Genomic DNA, 22,592 nt, shown 5'->3' with positions numbered 1-22,592 from the left:
AGTCTCCAGTACTGTAAAGAAAGCAAGCTTGAACTACTTGTTACTATTTTGAATTATAAAAAACCCAAACCTAAGGCTGGGGATTTAGCTTAGCGGCATAGGCGCCTGCTTTGCAAGTGCATGGTCGTCAGTTCAATCCCGGTATACCAATAAAAAAACAAACAAAAAAACTTAATTTACTTGAATGTAATTTTTACACAACAATGTAACGTCAGCAAACTGAACTTTGAGAATGAATTGAAAAGACAGACCCAACCGTACACCTGCTCTGAGACTGTCACCGACGAAAACACAGATACAAGGATAGTTCTCAGGGACAGTCAGCCAGGAATTCAGCAGTCAGGGCTCAGCATCGCTGGCCTGAAGTCTCTCCTCTGGAAAGTCACTTTAATGAACACAAAAGTGACTACTTTCTTTCCATTCAGGGGTGGAAGTCTGATTAGTAGCTTTCTTCCCTTCTTTCATAATCTAACAGTCTGAAATCCGTGAGACAGCCACATGTCCAGCGGGATGGGCTGCCCACCAGCACCCCAAAGTTATTTCTCTTCCACTTTTCTTGCAAAAACCCCTCTTTTTTTTTTTTTTTTTTTTTTTTTTTTTTTTTTTTTTTAACAAAAGGCAAACAGAAGGCCCTCAATTTTTCTTAGCCCTAAATGCATCTCAGTGTGGTGGAAATATCTTATTGTCTAGTGGTTTTAAGGTCTCTATCTCCTTTGCTGTTTGCAGTCTTTATTAAAAAATAATAAAGAGAAAGAAGACAAGAGAAGGAACGAACCCCTACATGTCAGGAACCCTAAACCCCAGCAGCGGCTCACTTCAGGACTTTCTCTGTGTCCGGCGACATTCACGTCTCCGTCTTAACAAGGGCAGGAAGGCGGGTTTCGTGCTCGGACCAGGAGATGAGCGCGCAGCCTCGCCGGACCGCGCATCCCACAGGCGGGGCCTTCTGCTGGGGACCAGCGCGGCGTTCACAGAGGGCAGGTTGGTGCTGTCACTGCTCAGGCTGCAGCCGAAAGTTTTGAAGAAACAATTGTTTTACTGCTTTCCTTCACTCTCGAATCTTGAGTTCATACCGTCCCTATGTTGGAGATAATTCTACCCAAATTCAATTAAATTTCTTTCTTTCTTTTTGAGACAAGGTCTCCCTATGCAGTTCAGGCTGATCTTCAACTCATTATGTAGCCCAGGCTGGCTTTGAACTTGCAGCAATCCTCCTGCCTCAGCCTTCTGAATGCTGGCATTTCAGGTGTGCACCACCACACCCAGCCAAATTCTATTTTTATAATGTTGAAATAATCTTGTACTATAGGTGGAAAAGACATCTCTGCAACCCAGGGTGACTTTGCTGTTGTGAACATAGCTATTACATTTCCATTTTGACTATCAGTAATTATTTCTGTATATAAATGAATGACAGGATATATCGATAACTGGGTTCATTTGCAAATGAAAAATGGAGAGCCATTTGTTTGTGTTTTTAAATATTCTATATGTAATCAGGATACAGAATCTTCATCACTATGTTTTGCTTTACTGTGTTTAGGGTTCAAGTTTCTTTGTCATAGCTTGCCAAAATATAACAAACTTGTCAAGATAAAATGGAGAGATTCCTCCAAATATTTTAAATATACATTTCTCATGGATTCACTTATTTTCCTGTTTTCCTTTTTATAAAACTGTGCTTTAAAAAAGAGGTCAGAAAGTATGGCTCTTGTAGGCTCAGATTTTGTGAATTTCATCCTGTGGGTATAATTATAGGATTTACTGATGAGTGATAATTTCTTAAGAAATAGCAATGTACATATCCTTTAATTGGCAGGAAATCCTCAACGTTCAAGGTCAAACAAAATTTTGAAATTAATTTTATATGTTACAGCCAACATAAACCTATTACCCATAATTCTTTCATTTCCAAGTGGCAAACTCAAATTGACGTTAGTATTAAAAGGTCATTTTTGTTCCTTTTCATAACTGGGAAGTCCAGAAGTTTTAAAACTACATGTCCTTCAGGCTGTAAACTACTTCTTCTTTCTTTGTTTGTTTTTCTTTTTTTTTTTTTTGGTATTTTGAGACAGTTTCAGTATATAGTTCAGGTTCGCATTGAAGTCACTTTGTAGCCCAGGCTGGCCCTGAACTATAGTGACCCTCCTGCTTCAGCCTCCCAAGTACTGGGATTTCAGGCGTGCTCCACCAGGCCAAACTAAATTTCTGTCTTCTACTGTTTGTTATTTTCTACCTTTTTCTTTTGTATACTGGCCCAGGGCATGCTGGCAAGCTTTTTACTGTTGAGATACATTCTGAATCTATTTCTACATTTTTGTTTTGTGCTTAGACCTTTCCTGCTGGTGGAAGGAAGAGTAGGTGTATATCTAAAAACAAATTTTTTTTTTTTTTTGGTACTGGGGATCGAACTCATGACTGCACGCTTGCAAGGCAGGTGCTTAGGCTGTTGAGCTAAATCCCCGGTTCTCAAATATTTTTTTCTTTACTTTTTTCCCTTTCCTTTCTTTCTTTTTTTTTTTCTTTTTGACACAGGTCTCACTCTATAGTCCAGGCTGGCCTTGAACTGGTTATGATTCTCCTGCCTCAGCCTCCTGAGGGCTGGGTTTACAAGTGTGTGCCACACCTGTATGTATGCATGTATGTGTGTGTGTGTCTATATTTTTTGAGATAGGATCTCGCTACATAATTCAGGCTGTCTTTGAACTCACTGTGTAACCCAGACTTGTTCCCAAATTGAACAATCCTCCTGCCTGAGTCTCCGAAGTGCTGGAACTACAAAGTGTATAATCCTGCTGTTAATAATTTGTTAAAAAATCAGTACCAGGGATTGAACTCATGACCACACACTTGCAAGGCAGGCACTTATGGTGCTGAGTTAAATCCCAAGCCATGCTGTTACTGATTTTTTTTTTAAAAGAGACTAAGACAATACAGGACATAACAAAGCAGATAAGAACAGAACAATGTAAGCAACACAGTACTTCACCAGAGGACAACCCATAATTAACAGTAACTACCATAATGTTTCTTTCTTTGTAATAGTTGAGCATAACTTCAAATACAATAGTATCAAACATAACAAAATAATATAAAACCCTTAAATAGAATGAATGTATTACAGAGCATTCAGAATCAAATAATAGAAAGTGAACAATGGCTACAATATTGTCTCATGTTCCATAGATCATTTGTTTATACTATAGAATATAATACAATCCAATAAGATACAACATGATAGAACCAATGGAAACAGAAGAGCAAAAGCATGGTCAGACTTCAGAGTAAGATGATACCATATCAGGACTGGCTATTATAATGACTTATTTTCTTCAAAATAGTTTCACATATAATAAAATCAAACAAACCAGGATAAACCCATTCCAACTAATGAATGCAATCACTATAAGGCTTCAAAGCAATGTAATGGGGAATCATGATTACCATAAACTTTTGTGTACTCTTACCATTTCTTACACTAGGCAGACTATAAGGTATTTGTACATGTGAGATTGATTTTTTTGGTTATGAGAATGGTCTCAAGTTGTGCCCATTTATTTATAAATATCTCAATGTGATCAGTTTTTATAGCTGAGTAGTACTCCATTGTATAAAAATACCACATCTTTTTTATCCATTCCTCAGCTGATGGACACTTAGGTTGTTTCCAAGATCTGGCTATTACAAATTGTGCCGCTATAAACAGGGGTGCACATATATCACTGTGGTATGATGTTTTCAGTTCTTCTGGGAATATGCCTATAAGTGGAATAGCTAGGTCGAATGGGACATCCAGTCCCAGCTTTCTGAGGATTTTCCAAACAGACCTCCGCAGTGGTTGCACCAGTCTACATTCCCACCAACAGGGCAAGAGAGTTTCTTTTTCCCCACAGCCTCTCCAGCATTTGTTGTTGGTGGTTTTCTTGATCCTGGTCACTCTTTCTGGAGTGAGATGGAATCTCAGTGTTGTTTTAATTTGCATTTCTCTAATGAATAATGATGATGAACATTTTTTCATGTATTTATTTTCCATTTGCATTTCTTCATCTGAGAACTGTGTATTCATCTCAGATGCCCATTATTTGGATTGGGTTCTTGAATTTTAGGGGTCTGATTTTTTTTTTAATTATTTGTATGTTTTAGACAGTAGTTCTTTGTCTGAGGGACAGTTCACTAAGATTTTTTCCCAGTTTGTAGGTTTTCTTTTCACTATGCTGGAGATTTCTTTGGACATGTAGAAACTTTTTAATAAGATGTGATCCCAGCTATTGATTCTGGGAAGTATTTCTTATGCAGTTTGATTCCTGTTCATGAATTCTCTACCTACCCCTATGTCTTGATTTTTAGCTACTTTGTCTTCCAACAGATTTAGTGTTTGTGTTTTAATATTCTGAACTTGGACCCGTTTAGATTTTAGTTTAGTATCTGGTGATAGGCATGGGTCTAGTTTTTGTTTTTGCCGTATGGAGAGCCAATTTTTCCAGCACCATTCATTAAAGAGACTGTTGTTCTTCCAGTGAACATGTTTGGCCCCTTTATCAAAGATAAGGTAGTTGAATGTGTTTGTAGTTGAGGCTGTATCCTCTAATCTATTCCATCAATCTTCAGATCTGTTTTTATTCCAGTGCCATGTTGATTTTTTTACAGTAGCTTTGTAGTATAACTTCAAGTCAGGGATTGTGATGCCTCCTGCATTGTCTTTGCCGCTTAGAAGTGCCTTTGCTATTCTAGGACTGTTCTGGTTCCAGATGAATTTTAGGAGTGATTTCTCTGGATCTATGAGGTATGTAGATGATATTTTCATTGGGATTGCATTGAATCTGTATAACAGTTTTGGAAAAATGGCCATTTTCACAATATGTACTCTTCCTATCCATGTGATTTCATTTTGTGAGATTATCTTCAATTTCGTTTTTCAGGGTATTATAATTTTCCCTGCATAGATCTCTTACTTCTTTCACAAGATTAATTCCTAAGTATTTCATTTTTTTGGATGCTAGTGTGAAGGCTGTGGCTTCCCTTATTTCTCTTTCTGTAATTTTGTTGGTGGTGTATAGAAATACTATTGATTTTTGAGTATTGATTTTGTACCCAGCTACATTGCTGAATTTATTTATTATATTTAGGAGTCTTTCAAAGGAGTTTTGGCAGGCTTCTGTGTAGAGTATTGTGTCATCTGCAAATAGTGATAATTTAACTTCCTCTTTTCCTATCTTTACCCCTTTTATTTTTCTCTCTTGCCTAATTGCTCTGGCTAGTATTTCCAGTACTAAATTGAATAGGAGCACTCTAAGGGACATGCTTGTCTTGTGCCTGATTTTAAGGTTAAGGCCTTCAGTTTTTGGACATTTAATTTGATGCTGGCTGTTGATTTGTCACAGATGGCCTTTACCATATTGAGGTAAAGAACATCTACTCCAATTTTCTGTAAGGTTCTTATCATGAAGGAGTGTTGGACCTTACCAAAAGCTTTTTCTGCATCTATAGAAATGATCATGTGATTCTTACTTTTGGCTTTATTGATATGGTGGGTTACATCTATTGACTTACATATGTTAAACCATTCCTGTATGCCTGGGATTAATCCCACTTGGTCATGGTGTATAATCTTGATGATTCGCTGCATCCTATTTGCCAATATTTTATTGAGGATTTTTGAATCTGTGTTGACTAGGGATTGGCCTGTAGTTTTCTTTTTTAGTTGGGTCTTTCTCAGGCTTTGGTACTACAGTAATATTTGCTTCCAGGAATGACTTAAGCAGAATTGCTTCCCTTTTGATTTCATTGAAGAGTTTGAGGAGTGTCAGCATTAAGTCTTCTTTGTATTTCTTGTATAATTCTGCAGTGAATCCATCTGGGCCTGGGCTCTTCTTTGTAGGTAAGGACTTAATTTCATTAATAGAAATTGGGTTATTTAGCAGTTTTACATCTTCTTGATCCAGCTTTGGTACTTCATATGTTTCTAGGAATCTTTGCATTTCTTCTGTGTTATCAAACCTTTGAGAGTAGAGGTTTTTGAAATAGGTGTTGATGACCTTCTGTATTTCCAGAGTCTGTAGTGATTTTGCCTTTTTCATTCCTTATTGCATGAATTTGAGCTTTTTCTTTCCTTTTTAAAATTAGGTTGGCTAGGGGCTTAACTTTATTTATTCTTTCAAAGAACCAACTCTTTAATTCATTGATTCTTTGGATTTTTTTTCCTAGTCTCTATACCATTAATTTCTGCTCTGATTTTCATAATTCCCTCCCTTCTTTTGTCTCTGGGCTTGACTTGCTCTTCTTTTTCTAGATACTTGAGGTGTAGCATCAGGTTGTTTATTTGTATTTGTTCTGTTTTCTTGATATAGGAACTCAGTGCAATAAATTTTCCCCTGAGGGCCACTTTCATTAGATCCCACAGATTCCGGTAAGTTGTATTTGCATTTTCATTTGCTTGTGGGTATTGTTCAATTTCTTCTTTAACTTCCCCTGTGTCCCACAGATTGCTCAAGAGTGTGTTATTCAGTTTCTATGTGTTTGTGGAGCTTTTGCAGTTTCTTTTATCATTAATTTCTGGTTTCATAGTGCTATCATCTGATAACATGCATCGGGTAATTTAAACTCTTTTACATTTATATAAATATGTTCTGTGGGCTATTGTGTGGTCTGTTTTTTGTACTGTTGAGAAGAATATGTTCTGAGGTTATTGGATGGAACACTCTGTACATGTCTATCAAGTCCATTTGTTCACAGGTGTAATTCAGTTTTTATTTCTTTGTTGATTTTCTGTCTGGTTTATTGTTGACATGTTATCTTTCTGCTGTTGCATTTTTATCTTTCTGTTCTGGTTAATTATCTGCTTTGCTCAGTGCTTTTTTCCTTTGTGTATCTAAACTGTCTTTCAATATTTTTTGCAGGGTTGGCTTGGTGATCATGAAATTCTTCAGCTGTTCTTTGTCATGGAAGTATCTTATTTCTCCAACCATTTTGAAGGACAGTTTTTCATGGTACATCAGTCTAGGTTGGAAATCATTTTCCTTTAGGATCTGAAATACTTCACTCCATGCTCTTCTTGACTTCATTGTTTGTGTTCAGAAGTCTGCTATGATTCTGATAAGCTTTCCTTTATAGGTGATCTGTCTCTTCTTTCTAACAGCTTTTAATATTCTATTTTTATGTTGCATTTCTGGCTTGGTGATTATTATATGTCTTGGTGTAGCTTTATTTTGGTTATGGCTATTTGGATTTCTATATGCTTCACTAATCCTAATGTCAGTTTCCATTCTAATGTGTGGAAAATTTTCAGCTATTACTTCTGTTAATAGTCTCTTAATATTATTTGTGTTGTCCCCTTCTTTTGCATTTATCCCTATCAATCTTATGTTGTTTTTGTTTGTATCATCTTGCAGCTGTGGAATTGGTATTTCCTGCTTCCTTGTTATTTTAAAGAGATCTTTCCTTTCCTGTTCACTAACTGCAATCTGAAATTCTATTTTCCATTTCATTGAGGCGGTTTTGACAACTTTCAATGGAATATTTGATTTCCTGTGTATCTCTTTGTATCTGCTTTATGTATCCTGTTGTTTCTTATATTGTTCATCCAGAGATTCTACCTTTTTGTTTTATTCGTCTAGTTTTTTAACTGTGTCTTCTTTAGATGTGTTCAGCATCTCTTTCATTACTTTTGTCATTTCTTCTTTTCCCTGGGAGATTATTTCTAGTTTGAATTCCTTTAAAGCTTCCCGGAGTTGCTTCTTTATTTCAGGTATATGGCGTATATTTTCTTCTATGTACATAGCTCCTGGCTTTCTCAGGATGGGCTGGATGTTTGATATTGCTCTTTGGTCTTTCATTTTGTCACTTTCCTATATTTCCGTGTTTTAAGTGTTGCTCCAAAGCTTCCCTGGTCATGTTGGATATCGTCTCCTATGTCCTGGGCTCCTGGGACTCCTCTGGCAGCACAGCTCCCTCCTCCAGGGGTGGTGGCAGCAATGCTCCCTGAACTGAAAGAACATCACTGGGCATGGCTCAGGCAGGCCCCCAACCTCCCTCCATTACTGATTTTTAAAATATACTGCTTATCACTGTGCCTAATGCTTTAGTGGGACATCTGTGACTTTAATTTTCACAGTCCTGACTATTTTATATGTTTCCCCTACCCCCTGGTACTGAGGATCAAACTCAAGACGTCCTGCTTGCCAGGCAGATGTTTATGCCTCTGAGCTAAATGCCCTGCCCCATCTTGCATGTCCTCATAACTATGACCATGTTTTGCTTCCTCTATAACATGCTTAGTGACCCTTTCCAGTGACCTCTATAAAATGCAGTAAGTCTGAGATACTTCCTATTGCTCCCCAGACCTTTGATGATGTGGGTGATGGCACCTAGCACTATACAACTATGATCATCCTAGTCTCTTTAATGTTTGAGCACATATTATTTTTCTTTCTTGCAATACTAGAGATTGAACCTGGAGCCTTCACATTGAGCCACACCCTACACATTTTTTTTTTTTTTACTTGTTAGTTTGAGCCAGGTTTTCTCTAAGTCCCTAAGTTGCTCAGGCTGGGCTCAGATTTGTGATCATTCTGCCTCAGCCTTCCAGAGTGCTAGAATGACCAGTGCCTATTACTGCACTTAAGGCACATACTCTTTTCTTGCTGAAATACTTTTCCTTTCTCTACTTAAGGTGCACTGACATTATTTAACTTGTCCTTCATATTTTGCCTTATCTATGAAGACTGTTCAGTACCCCATTGTTTTTCTTGTTCTGTTTTCCACTCCAAAAATACTTCGCATGTACATTTTCACAGTGCTAGGTCACTGTAAACTTAATACCATCAAATTATTAATTTGTAGCCAGGGGTGGTTGTGTACACCTGTGATCTCAGCATTTGGGAGGCTGAGGCAGGAGGTTCACTGTGAGTTTGAGGCCAGCCTGGACTGCATAGTGATTTCAAGGTTAGCCTGAATCACAGAATGAGACCCCGTCTCACAAAAAAATATTATATGTTGTTTCCCAATTTGGTTATGGGTCCATTGATGACAGATACTGTGTCCTGCCTATTCTGGTAATGCTGGTGCCTAATACAGTGTCCAGTAAATAATGGTCTCTTTAAAAGAATGAAGCATATTGAGCCAGGTCTGGTCGCATACCCCTGTCATCTCACCACTCTGGGAGGCTGAAGCAGGAAGACTGTAAATCTGAACCCAGTTTGGGCATTTATTTTCTTACTGAGATCCTGTCTCAAAATTAAAAAAAATAAGAAAAAGAATGGGAGAGTAGCTCAGTGTGAAGGCTCTGGGGAACACTGAGTCTAGTTAAAAAAGGAAAAAGAAAAAGGCAAAGAAAGAAAAAAAGAAAAAAGAATATTTGGGACAATGAAAGAGTAAGTCAGAATAAGATAGAAAATATAAGAAGATACAACCACAACTACAAATATACTCAACTACCTTATCTTGCAGAAAGGGGCCAAACATGTTCACTGGAAGAAGGACAGTCTCTTAAATAATGGTGCTGGGAAAACTGGCTCTCCATATGCTGAAAAATAAAACTAGACCCATGCCTATTGCCATGTACTAAATTAAAATCTAAATGAGTCAAAGATCTGAATATTAAAACACAAACACTAAATCTATTGGAAGACAAATTGGGTAAAAATCTTGAAGACATAGGGGTAGGTAGAGAATTCATGAACAGGACTCAAACTGCACAGGAAATACTTCCCAGAGTCAATAACTGGGATCATATCTTATTAAAAAGTTTCTGCATGTCAAAAGAAATCTCCAGCATAGTGAAAAGAAAACCCACAAACTGGGCAAGTATCTTAGTGAACTGTCCCTCAGACAAAGGATTTCTGTCTAAAATGTATAAAGAATTAAAAAAAATCAGATCCCCCAAACTCAAAGATCTAATCCAAAAATGGGCATCTGAGATGAATACACAATTCTCAGCTGAAGAAATACAAAAGGCAAATAAATATGTGAAAAATGTTCATCATCATTGGTCCTTAGAGAAATGCAAATTAGAACCACACTGAGATTCCATCTCAGTTCTGAAAGAATGGCCAGGATCAAGAAAACCACCAATAACAAACGCTGGAGAGGCTGTGGGGAAAAGAAACTCTCCTGCACTTTTGGTGGGAGTGTAGACTGGTGCAACCACTGTGGAGGTCCGTCTGGAGATTCCTCAGAAAGCTGGGATTGGATGTCCCATTTGACCCAACTATTCCACTTCTAGGCATAATCCCAGAAGAACTGAAAACATCATACCACAGTGATATATGTGCACCCATGTTTATAGCAACACAATTTGTAATAACTAGATCTTGGAAACAACCTACGTGTCCATCAACTGAGGAAGGTGGTATTTTTGTACAATGGAGTACTACTCAACTATAAAGAATGATCACGTTGAGATATTTATAAATAAATGGGCATAGCTTGAGACCATATTCATAAGTGAAATAAATCAAACTCACATGTATAAATACCAAATAGTTTCCCTAGTGTAAGAAATGATAACAATACATAAATGTATGCGGTAATCATGATTCCCCATTATATTGCTTTGGAGCCTTATAATGTTTTCATTCATTAATTGGAAGAGTTTTATTCTGGGTTGTTTGATTTTATTGTCTGTGATGGTATGAACAGCTATTTTCAAGAAAAGAAGGCATCATAATAGTGAGTGCTGATTTAATATCATCTTGTTTTGAAGTCCCATCAAGCTTTTGTTCTTGTCTCCATCGGTCTTATCATGTTGTATCTTATTGGATTTTATTACATGTGATAGTACAAACAAAAACTTTTATAGACAAGGAGATAATATAGAAACCATTGTTCATTTTCTGTTAGTTGGTTCTAAATACACTCTAATACTTTCATTCTCTTCAATGGTTTTACATTTTCTTGATTATGTTTGATGCTACAGTATATGAAGTTATACTCAAATATTTCAAAGAAAGAGACACTATGGTAACTACTGTTATGTCGGGTTATCTTGTGATGAAACACTATGTTGCTTAAATTGTTCTATTCTGACCTGTGTTGTTGTGTTGTTCTGTCCTCTTTTATCTGAATCTCCTTTTATTTATTTTTTTAATTAAGGGAAAAAATAAATAAAAATAGCAGGATATATGATAGTAACCATTTTGATTTTCTATTAACTTGATTTGAAGCCCTCTATTGCTCTCACCATCTTGTCTTGACTGATTTTACTCTATTCTTTTTTGCTTGATAGTATCAAGTTTGAGGATATTGGCAACTACTTTGAAGACAATAAGATTCACTATGATGCCCATTCTGGTTTGACTATTATCTTCTTCTGAAGTCCTGTAATGTCTCCAATGTTTTGGTTTCATTGGCTTTGTTCTGTACTGTTTTGTTCAATTTTATTATAACTGATGATATAGGCAATTCTTTTTAAGGTAGCAAGAGGCATTATGGTAACCATTGTTGATCACCTTGTATTCTGTCTTTACATCATGTACTATGTCCATCCTTTTGATTTGACTGACTCTGTTTTGTTTTGTCACATTTGGTTTTATTCTCTTCAAAAAAGTAATAAGAACTGTGGGAGTAATAAAACCCAAAATGTGTAATTGTTATTGTAAAAAAGAGAGGAAAAGAAAGTGCTCTAAAGGATATAACTGCATGTATATTTAAGTGTATAAGATAGATAAACATATTACAACCATATTACTGAGTTTTGTTGGATCATTGAACAGAACTGTTTGCAGTCTCACTGTTTGAATGTCCACTTTGTGTGCTTTAATTTTCTAACTTGAACAACTATTTCTCAGATGACAATATGTAATCTATTAACTACTGATTTCTTCCTGTTTATTTTTTTGAAATTCCGTATTACTTGTACCCTTTTTCTGTTTTTTTCTTTTTCTCTTTAAATAAAATTTAAAAAAAAGAAAAAAGAAAGAAAATATAGGTGGCGAATCCCTTAATGGAAAGCTTTGGATGAGAAATGTTTCAGGTTTCCAGAGTTTTTAGATTTTGGAATATTTGCATGGACTTTACTATTTGAGGATCCCTAGTCTGAAAATCTGATCTCTAAAATGTTCTGAAATGTTTTCGAAAGTTTGGATTTTGAAACATTTCAGGTTTCAGAGTTTTGGATTGTGGAGGCTCAATCTGTATCGTTACAACACGTATATAATAAAGAGTTCGTAGCCAAATACTTAAAGAGCACTTATGACTCAACAGTAAGAAACCAAATGACCCATTAAGAAATGGGCATAAGATTTGAAGGGATACTTCACTAAAGAAAATGTACAGGTGGCAAATGGACATATGAAAACACGCTTAGTAATGCATGTCATCAGGAAAGCAAATGCCAGTGGTGATGAAATGGCACCTCACAGAATACTGATTCTGTTTTTAGCAATTCAACTACTTCAATAGCTTTTCCAGATTGTGCAAAGCAGCATTTTAACTTTTGCAAGGTGCTGACTCACAAGAAATCTAGCAGGTATGCCAGGCAAGGAAGGTGTATTATTTCATTTTTTCCCTTGACTTGATACATGTATGTACACATATATTTGCATGTATTTGTCTTTTCCTTTCCTTTTCATTTTGTATGAAGAGAACATGAGAACATGAAGTGATTTACTTGGTAATTATGGAAAACAGTATATTTAGATGGCTTAAAATGTCTACACTAAAATGGAAAGATAGAAATTTGAAGAATATTTTTTAATGTTCAGCTTTAGCTTTTTTTTTCGTCCTTAAAAAACAAGTTATTATCTAGTTAAAAAGACAGATAATTCAGTTCATGAAAGTAAAATGTGGAACTTCCTATGCCTTTGGAGAGGTGTTTATTACACTGCTAGACACTTTCTGTATGTCCCTGTGTTTTTCTATTTTGATACCAATTTCAAGTTTGTCTTAGTTACTTTTTTCATTGCAGGGACAAAATGTTCAACACTCAGGAATTAAAGGAGGGAAGGTTTATTTTGGTTTCAGTTTTTAGAGGTTTCAGTTCCTACGTGGCTGGCTCCAAGGCAGGGTGGCGTGGCAGAGGGCATCACAGAGGAGAAACAGTCCATGGCACGGCAGGGCAGGCAGAAGGCGGTAAGCAGCAGCAGTAGCATTAATCTTGCCTCCCCGTGTATCCCATCCAGGCTACCCCACCCTGCTGGGGGGTGCCACCCACCCCCTGGGTGTGGCACCCTTATTCCCAGCATCACATCCTTAATCTCAGCATCACACATCTCAGATCCAGCCACCTCCGAAAAGCCCCAGCTATGACCACATGAGGGGGGCATATAGACATAAGCCATAATAAAGCCTGATCTTGAATTACTAATTTCTAATCTATAATTTAAGTAGGGCCCAAGATGCCACTCCTACTCGGAAATTATAAATAATTGTGACAGTTATCTTTATTTTATTACTATTTTCTTTTTAAATTTTAAAAATTTTGTGAAGCAGATTAAAAAATAACAATACCTACTTATTGGGAAAAGAAACTGCAACTGTATATGAAAGTTGTGTGCTGGAAGTGAAAATTCCCTTACCTGAGCTTCTGTCCCTCTATTCCTCGTCTAAGAGGCTGACACATTCAGACTGTGTTGTATATTCTTTTAAGGAGTGGCTTTTTTGTTTGTTTGGTATATTTTTGGTTGCTGCTGTTTGTGTTAATGGTTGGGGTTTGAACCCAGGGCTTTGTGCATGCTAAGCAAGTAATCTACCACTAAACTACATCTCTAGCTCCTGCTAGAGATTTTAATGCATTATAAAATATATGCGCATATACAGGTTTTTGGCTTGTGGAAACTGTACACTACATAATTTAAATAAACTGAAACACTCCAAACAACTACAGAAGCTGGATACATCTTGAAAATTTCGTTTAAAAGCATTGGAAAGCTTCCATGATGGTAAGGGATTATGTAGTTGGAACCCTGCAAAACAGCTTCCAGGTCTCACTATGTAGCCTAGGCTCGCCATCTTCCTGCCTCTTCTTCCTGAGTGCTGGAATGACAGATGTACATAACCACGTCTAGGAAAACTTTACGGTGGAAGTCACTTTAGCATCTGTAGGTGCCATCAGTCCTGAAGTGAGGTATGGTTCAGTGGATATGTAAACTAGGGGGAAAATTGGAGTTCAAGTTCCCTCAAGGAAACTTGGGAAAAGAAATTCCCAAGCTGAATTCTTAGCTTTTGATTTGGGATCCAAAGTGGTACATTCTGGGAGTAAAGATACGCTGGAAATAGATTAGTTTACACAGGGAGAAGATGCATCTTTGAATCAATTTGGAGTTGTCCCAGTTCTTGATTGGGTTAAGGTGATTTTTTGTGATTTTCCTGACTCTAGCATACTTTTCTGCCCCAAGCAAACACTCATTTCAGAAAGATTACATTATCCAGAGCCATCTATTATGTCTGTAATTTTTTACATGCACAATCTTCAGTGTTAAAAAAAAAAAGGAATCATACAAGGAGATATGCTCACATGACTAGAAATCAAAAGAAAAGAGCAGACCGTAGAAGAAGATTTAGGAACAATCTAGATCATCTAATTATCAGAAACTAAATGTTTATAGCTATGCTTATGTTCAAGGATTAATAATAAAGATTTTCACTGAATAAGACCTATAGTAAAAGAAACACGTTAGAATTATGGAAGTGAAAAAATAATAAAAAACTAAATAAATAGATTTAATAGCAGGTTAAACAAGGTTGAATGGAGAATTAGTGAGCTGGAAAATAGACCATAAAAATGTATCTAAATGCCCACATTTTAAGGAAAGAATATTGAAAGAACAGAAGACATTTGAATTTGTGGAAAGTATCTATCTAAAAGGGTCATAAATTACATATATATATATATATATATATTTCAGATAGGGCCTCACTGTGTACTTTAGTCTTTTGAATTCATTATGTAGCCCAGGGTGGCCTTGAACTCATGGCAACCCTCATGCCTCAGCCTTCTGAGTGCCGGGATTACAGGCATGTGCTACCATGCCCAGCTAGAAATAATATTTAAAAAAATAATTGATTGGAATTTTCCTTAACAAATTATAAAATAAATGAAAATCTATTCATTCAGGTTTTTTTTTTTCAGCAGTGGAGCTGATCTTTACACTCTTCTGCACCTTAATATGTTTTATTTTTATTTATTTTTATTTTGAAGGTAGTAAAATACAACAGAACAAGACAGAACAAAACCACTCGAGACAATGCAGTGAAATTGCTATAGAAATTCAGAGCAGGATACCGGATAACAGTAATAGGCACCATAGTACATCTCGTTATCTTCACAATAGTTGTCCTTTCAATCAGGTATAGCAAAATCAAACCAAATACAGAACATTATAAAAACCTATCAAAATAAAATATTGAATAGAGCAAAATAATCAAAACAAAGCAAAACAGTGAAAACAATATTGGCCTTCAAAGAGAAGACAAAAGGAAATCCCCCATATTTGCTATATTGCATACTGTCATCCTCCCAAGAGGTGCTCAGACCTCTGGCCCCCAGTTGCTAAGTGGGGTGGGTGGGGTGGTGGGATGTTTGATTCTCAGCCTGCACCTTGGTAGGCTCACAGGAGATGCTGACTGGTTCTCTTCCTGGCTCGCCCACCACAGCTACTTACCAGGATGGAGGGTGTGTTGTTTTGAAACTTAGTATGTTTTAGAGCTCCCTACACAGCTATAATTTGGAACCATCTCACTTATTTTCTATACTTCCCAGCATTCAACTATAAATTTGTTGCTTCCCGCATATCTAGATATAGATGAGAAAACAAATAAAGCTTATTATGAAAATGTCCTTTTTTTTTTTTTTTTTGGTCTTTTGACACAGGGTCTCTCTATGCAGTTCAGGCTGACATTGAGCTTATTTTGTAGCCCAGGCTGGCCTTGAACTCCTAAGGATCCTCCTGCCTCAGCCTACTGAGTACTGGAATTATAGGTGTGCGCCACCATGCTCAGCTATTATGAAAATTTTACATAAAACCGGTGACACTGCTAAGTATGGTAGCACACACGTGTAACCCCATCCTCCTGGAAGTCTGAGTTGGAAGGATTCCAAGTTCACGCCCGACCTGCACAGTTTGGTGACTTACTGGGAGTGTCTCACAAAATAAAAAAACAGAAAGGGCTGGGGGCATAGCTCAGTGTAAAGACCTTGAGTTCATTCTCCAGTACTGGAAAAAATCAAATCGTAACAAACCAGCCAACAAAAACCCAGTAACTGTACTGAATTTGGAATCCTAAATATAGTTTAGCAAAGGAGCTGGTTGATTACTGATACCAAAACATGCAGAAGGTCCAAATGGTCTTTCTCCAGAGCTTCTCTTGAAACATAGTTATGGCAGGATAAACTGGGCATGGTGCATAAGCATGTAGTCCCAGCACTCTTGGAAACTGAGGCAGTAGAGTGATAAATTCAAACCAAGCCTGCCTGGACAACTTAGTGATACAGGGAATTTGTTTTTTTTTAAGTACTGGTTGTAAAGGTTCTGAGTTCAATCTTCAGAGCTGTCAAACATTCATGCTGGACTATTCAATGCTTTTTCTCTTTGGACCATCTTTATCTGTTAGTTCCTGATAATTTAAAATGTATATCTTATTGTTGTTGACTGTGAAGATTTTGCAATTTTATAATGAAAGTGTTTTAGTCACTGCTTTCTCTTTGCTGGAACAAAATATCTTGCGTTCACAGTTTCAAGAAGGAGAGGTTTGTTTTGGCTCGCGGTTACAATGTCTGCTCAGCTGGATCCCAGGCAGCCGTGGTAAGGTGGAAGAGGCTTGGGCAGTGGAAGACACTGACATCTATCCAGGAAGCAGAGAGAGAAAAAGGAGGAGCTGGGGCAGCAGAGTCGCTCTTCTAGGGGGCTTCCAATGCCCCACCTCCTCCCAGACCCCGCCTCCTCCCAGACCCCGCCTCTGCCCAGACCCCGCCTCCTCCCAGACCCCGCCTCCGCCCAGACCCCGCCTCCATCAAGGCCCCGCCTCCGTCCAGGCCCCGCCTCCACCCAGGCCCTGCCTCCTGACTGTTAGCTACAGTAGCCCGGAGTGGCCCAGTTATCTCGCAGAAGCCCCACCTCTGAAAACTTGGGCATTGGGGCGCAATCCCTTCAGTTAGTCAAATGTGGCAGTGCAGACCTACACTTCCAGCACAGGGAGGGCTAGAGGATGCTGAGTCTGAGTACATAGAAATCTCAAAAAAAACAAGAAACAAAAAGGAATGATCAGTTCTTCCTGTTAGTCTACTCAAATCAACAAGACAGGCCCACCGTTCCCTCAGTGGTGGTTTTCAGGGTAATTCCAGTGCATTGACAGCCTTAGTTCATAAATCCTAAATTCTGGGAATGGAGTCCCTTGGCTTTGGTCAGAAGGAAAATGAAAAAACAAAATTGGGGGTTTCAGGTAGTTTTATTACTACAGCAGACACAAGTAGGTTTTTAGCAAATGTTCAGCTTCTCTCTACTAAATCCTGATTAGCTTTAATATTTACTAGATTATATATCCAATGATTTTTCTTGAAACTACTTTTAATGAAGCAATATTTGTCACCGTTTTTGATATTAAAGCATGTTACATCTTTTGCGAAGACCATTCTTTCATTAGTTAATTGGTGCAAGTAATGAATATCTACTATGCCTAAAAAATAGCTACAATACTATTTCTTTCTTTCTTTCTTTTTTGTCTGTTTCTTTTTTATCGGTACTGGGGATTGAACTGACGACTGCCTGCAAGGCAGGCACGTATGCCGCTGAGCTAAATCCCCAGCCAACAGTACTATTTCAAAATATAATGCTTGAACTGGACGTGGTGCATGCCTATAATCCTCAGGGAGCTGAGGCAGGAAGATTGTTGTCAGTTCGAGGACAGCCTGAATTACATAGCAAGATCTTATTTCAAAAACCCCAAAAGCTCCCGCTTATATATCAATATCATTTGAATACATGTATAGTTTCTTATTAAGATTACTTTGATGAGACTGGATTCATAGGATGTTTAGAATGCATGGGTATTCATAATTTTTATTTTTTACAAATAGATATTGTATAACTAAAAATAATTTTGATTGTCAAAGAATTTTAGAATAAATATAATGTAAGAAATGAAAAGTGGTGTCATTTAAAATATAATATTCAAAAATAAATCCTTATTTGTGCAAATTAGTTTTATGAAATTTGTATCTTTTTTATTACAAATGAGGACTCCGTGTCCTGTGAAAAACTGGAGGAAAATTCTGTGAATTTTAACAAGAACAAAGATGCATTTGTGTTTCCAGTTAGGAGTATAAGATTTTTTGTCATTCAGATTTTTTTATCCATTCGGAAATAAGACCAAGAAAGGAGAGAAAAATACCTTATGTTACTGACAGACTTCTAATGAATGCCAGTGAAGTGGTCTTTCTGATCTGATTTTTACTAAGAGTCTGTGAGCCACACTGATTTGGTAATCTTTGTCCTTATCATGTTCACATATTTTAAATATAAGTCATTCTTGATGACTTATTCATTCGGTAGCCTATAAATGTCATCCAGTGTAAGGTGCATGCTTTTGGAGTATTTTTGACCAATGAATTAATTCTGGTAACTTCTAAGAAAAGTTAAATGAATGGAAAAGTTAAAAAAATGGAATAGTTACAGTTTGCATTAATTTATCAATGAGTAAGTGTGTATTTCACGTGTATACGTAGGCAGACAATACATCCACACACACTATGGCTACTTTGTTCCTGGCTTTCCTCAGCGGCAAGGATGAGACCCGTGAACAGAACTGCTGCTACCCAGCCAGTTACTAAACATCAAAGCTTGGAATAAATGTTCGAGTCTTTGCTCATCTCATTTCTGTATTGCACGGATTGCTGACCAGAAACTGAAGTGAGGGATTAAATGAATTGTACAGAAGCCAAGCTAAGACCCTGTTATTCTCCAGTAGGAAAATAATTTTCTTTGTGTAGATTTTCTAAAGTGATTTAGGGCTTAACTGAAATTATTCACATTTTGGAATACCTAAGTTTTCCACTGCTAATCAACGATGATCTAGACTCTACAGATGTAAATAACTGGATCATAAAACAATTTTATGGTTATCATTTAAGTTTTTAAAGATTTCCTGAATTCTGTTTTCCATAATAATTCTAAGAGGTTAGTTATGTTTATTTAGGTGCAGATGCATTTAATGAGAAGGCAGGTGAATTTTCTTATCTCTGCTTGTCCCTGAGTGTGGGTGTTCGTGCATGAAATTTTAAAATACAGATGATAAAAACAAATTATTTTAAGAAAACAAGAAGATAGGTGCCCAGCGGTTGTGCTATTTTTTCTGTGTTATATCCACAGTGAGTACTGGCAAACTCTTCGGGAAACAAAAAGTAGACAGTTTCTCAACTTTTTTGATTGATGAATTCCTTTTCCAGTAATTCATGATCTCACAGACCTCCTGTGTAAATTTTAATAAACTGTCATCACTTTTGTGAAGTGATTTGTAAAGAACCAGTTTTAGGTACAAATGAAACCACTACACTATGAAAATTCTAAGTTTATTTAGTATAATATTTAATAATATTCATAAGATATATGTGAATTTCAAAATTTCCTCATTCTTTGATTGATTCTTGCTATGTAATGTAAATATGGAGGAAAATGATAGATCAACACTGATTACAGTAGATGTCCCCCACCCCCAGCTAGTATGCTTCATTTTGTTAGTTGCCCGGATAATAGCCCCTGCTACAGTCCTGTTATTTTTGTTTCTTAGAAACAGATGCATAGCACTATGATACATAGTATAAGAACCATTCCCCAACTGACAAGCTACTCTGCTTCTCTACTTCCTGCTTGCTTATGCCATAAAAGCCCTAGACCACCAGAGGTCAGGGCCTGATATTTTGGGAATGATCCCAGCAATGCCCATCGCTGTAGAATAATCAGTGCCCAGTCCCTCCAAATCCTAGGTGTCATTTTGGTGCTTCTTCTTGCTGTTGCATTACAATAATACATTTCTTAAAAATTTGTGACTAAATATATATAAAAAGTAGACTGACATATGATTGACATGGTCCAGCATAAGAAAAGACAAAAGCAAAGCTGGGTATGATGTGGCACACTTGTAATCCCTCAGGTCCTCAGAGGCTGAGGCAGGAGGATCACAAATTAGCGGTCAACCTGGAAATGTAATTAAGTCTTTACCTACAAAGAAGAGCCCAGACCCAGACGGATTCACTGCAGAATTCTACAAGAAATACAAAGAAGACCTAATGCTGACACTCCTCAAACTCTTCAATGAAATCAAAAGGGAAGGGGCTGGGTATTTAGCTCAGTGGCATAAGCACCTGCTTTGCAAGCAGGAAGTCATGAGTTCGATCCCCAGTACCGGTAAAACAAACAAACAAAAAAAATCTAATGGGAAGCAGTTCTTTCTAAGTCATTCCTGGAAGCAAATGTTACTCTAGTACCAAAATCTGAGAAGGATCCAACTAAAAAAGAGAACTACAGGCCAATCTCCCTAATCAACACAGATGCAAAAATCCTCAATAAAATATTGGTAAACAGGAGGCAGCAAGTCATCAGGAAGATCATACACCACGACCAAGTAAGATTCATTCCAGGCATGCAAGGATGGTTCAACATATGTAAATCAATAAATGTAATCCACCATATCCATAAAGCCAAGATTAAGAATCACATGATCATTTCTATAGATGCAGAAAAGCTTTTGATAAGTCCAACACTCCTTCATGATAAGAATCTTACAGAAAATTGGAATAGATGATCTTTATCTCAATGGGATAAAAGCCATCTATGACAAACCAACAGCCAGCATCATATTAAATGGCCAAAAACTGAAGGCCTTTACCTTAAAATCAGGCACAAGACAAGGATGTCCCTTATCATTTCTCCTATTCAATATAGTGCTGGAAATACTAGCCAGAGCAATTAGACAAGAGAGAGAAATAAAAGGGGTAAAGATAGGAAAAGAGAAAGTTAAATTATCATTATTTGCAGATGACATGATACTCTACATAGAAGACCCCCAAAACTCCATTGAAAGACTCATAGATATAATAAATAAATTCAGCAATGTAGCTTGATACAAAATCAACACTCAAAAATCAATATCATAACAACAAAATACACTAACAACAAAATTACAGAGAGAGGAATAAGACAAGCCACATCTTTCACACTAGAATCAAAAAAAAATGAAATACTTAGGAATTAATCTCACAAAAGAAGTAAACGATCCATGCAGGGAATATTACAATACTCTTAAAAAAGAAATTGTAGACAATCTCAGAAAATGGAAAGATATCCCTTGCTCATGGATAAGAGGAATAGATAGGAAGAGTCTGTCTGGAGATTCCTCAGAAAGCTGGGATTGGATGTCCCATTTGACCCAACTATTCCACTTCTAGGCATAATCCCAGAAGAACTGAAAACATCGTACTACAGTGATATATGTGCACCCATGTTTATAGCAGCACAATTTGTAATAGCCAGATCTTGGAAACAACCTAAGTGTCCATCAACTGAGGAATGGATAAAAAAGATGTGGTATTTTTATACAATGGAGTACTACTGAGCTATTAACAATGATCACATTGAGATATTTATAAATAAATGAGGGGCAACTTGAGACCTTACTTATAAGTGAAATAAATCAAACTCACATGTATAAATACCATATAGTCTACATAGTGTTAGAAATGGTAAGAGTACATAAGAGTTTATGGTAATCATGATTCCCCATTACATTGCTTAGAAGCCTTATAATGATTGCATTCATTAGTTGAATGGGTTTATCCTGGTTTGTTTGATTTTATTATGTGTGATGGTATGAACAGCTTTTTTTTTTTTTTTTTTTTTTTTTTTTTTTTTTTTTTTTTTGTCTTTTTCCTTTTTATCGGTACCGGGGATCGAACTCAAGACTGCCTGCTTGCAAGGCAGGCACTTATGCCACTGAGCTAAACCTCCAGCCCCCTGAACAGCTATTTTGAAGAAAACAAGTCATTATAATAGCCAGTGCTGATTTGATAGCATCGTATTCTGAAGTCCTACCATGCTTTTGCTCTTCTGTTTCCATTGGTTCTATCATGTTGTATCTTATTGGATTGTATTATGTGTGATAGTATTAACAAATTTTCTATGGAAAATGAGATAATATAGTAGCCATTGTTTGTTTTCTGTTATTTGGTTCTGAATGCCCTGTGATACTTTTATTCTCTTTAGTGGTTTTATACTATTTTGTTATGTTTGATACTATTGTATTTGAAGTTATGGTCAACTATTTCAAAGAAAGAGAGATTATGGTAGTTACTGTTAATTATGTGTTGTCTTCCGGGTTGCTTACATTGTTCTGTTCTTATCTGCTTTGTTATGTCCTGTTTTGTCTTAATCTCTATAAAATAAAAAAAGAAAGGTTTACAGTTATGAAAGGTAGGTTAAGAAACAGGCTCTGCAGAGTGAATCTGGACCAAGTACAAGGAGAAGTAGTGCACCCTGCAGCCTGTGGGTGGACTGCTGTCAGTGGACACAGTGGCTACGATAGGCACATTTTTAAAAAGATGAGATGTCATCTCTTTTCTGCAGAAAAATTCTAGCTAATGACTTGTGGACTATAATTAGAAAATTATT

The sequence above is a fragment of the Cavia porcellus genome, unplaced genomic scaffold (assembly GCF_034190915.1).
Source record: "Cavia porcellus strain 051 isolate PalLab524CR breed Dunkin Hartley unplaced genomic scaffold, mCavPor4.1 scaffold_10, whole genome shotgun sequence".
In the NCBI taxonomy this organism is placed as follows: domain Eukaryota; kingdom Metazoa; phylum Chordata; class Mammalia; order Rodentia; family Caviidae; genus Cavia; species Cavia porcellus.
This window is presented reverse-complemented; position numbering follows the sequence as displayed.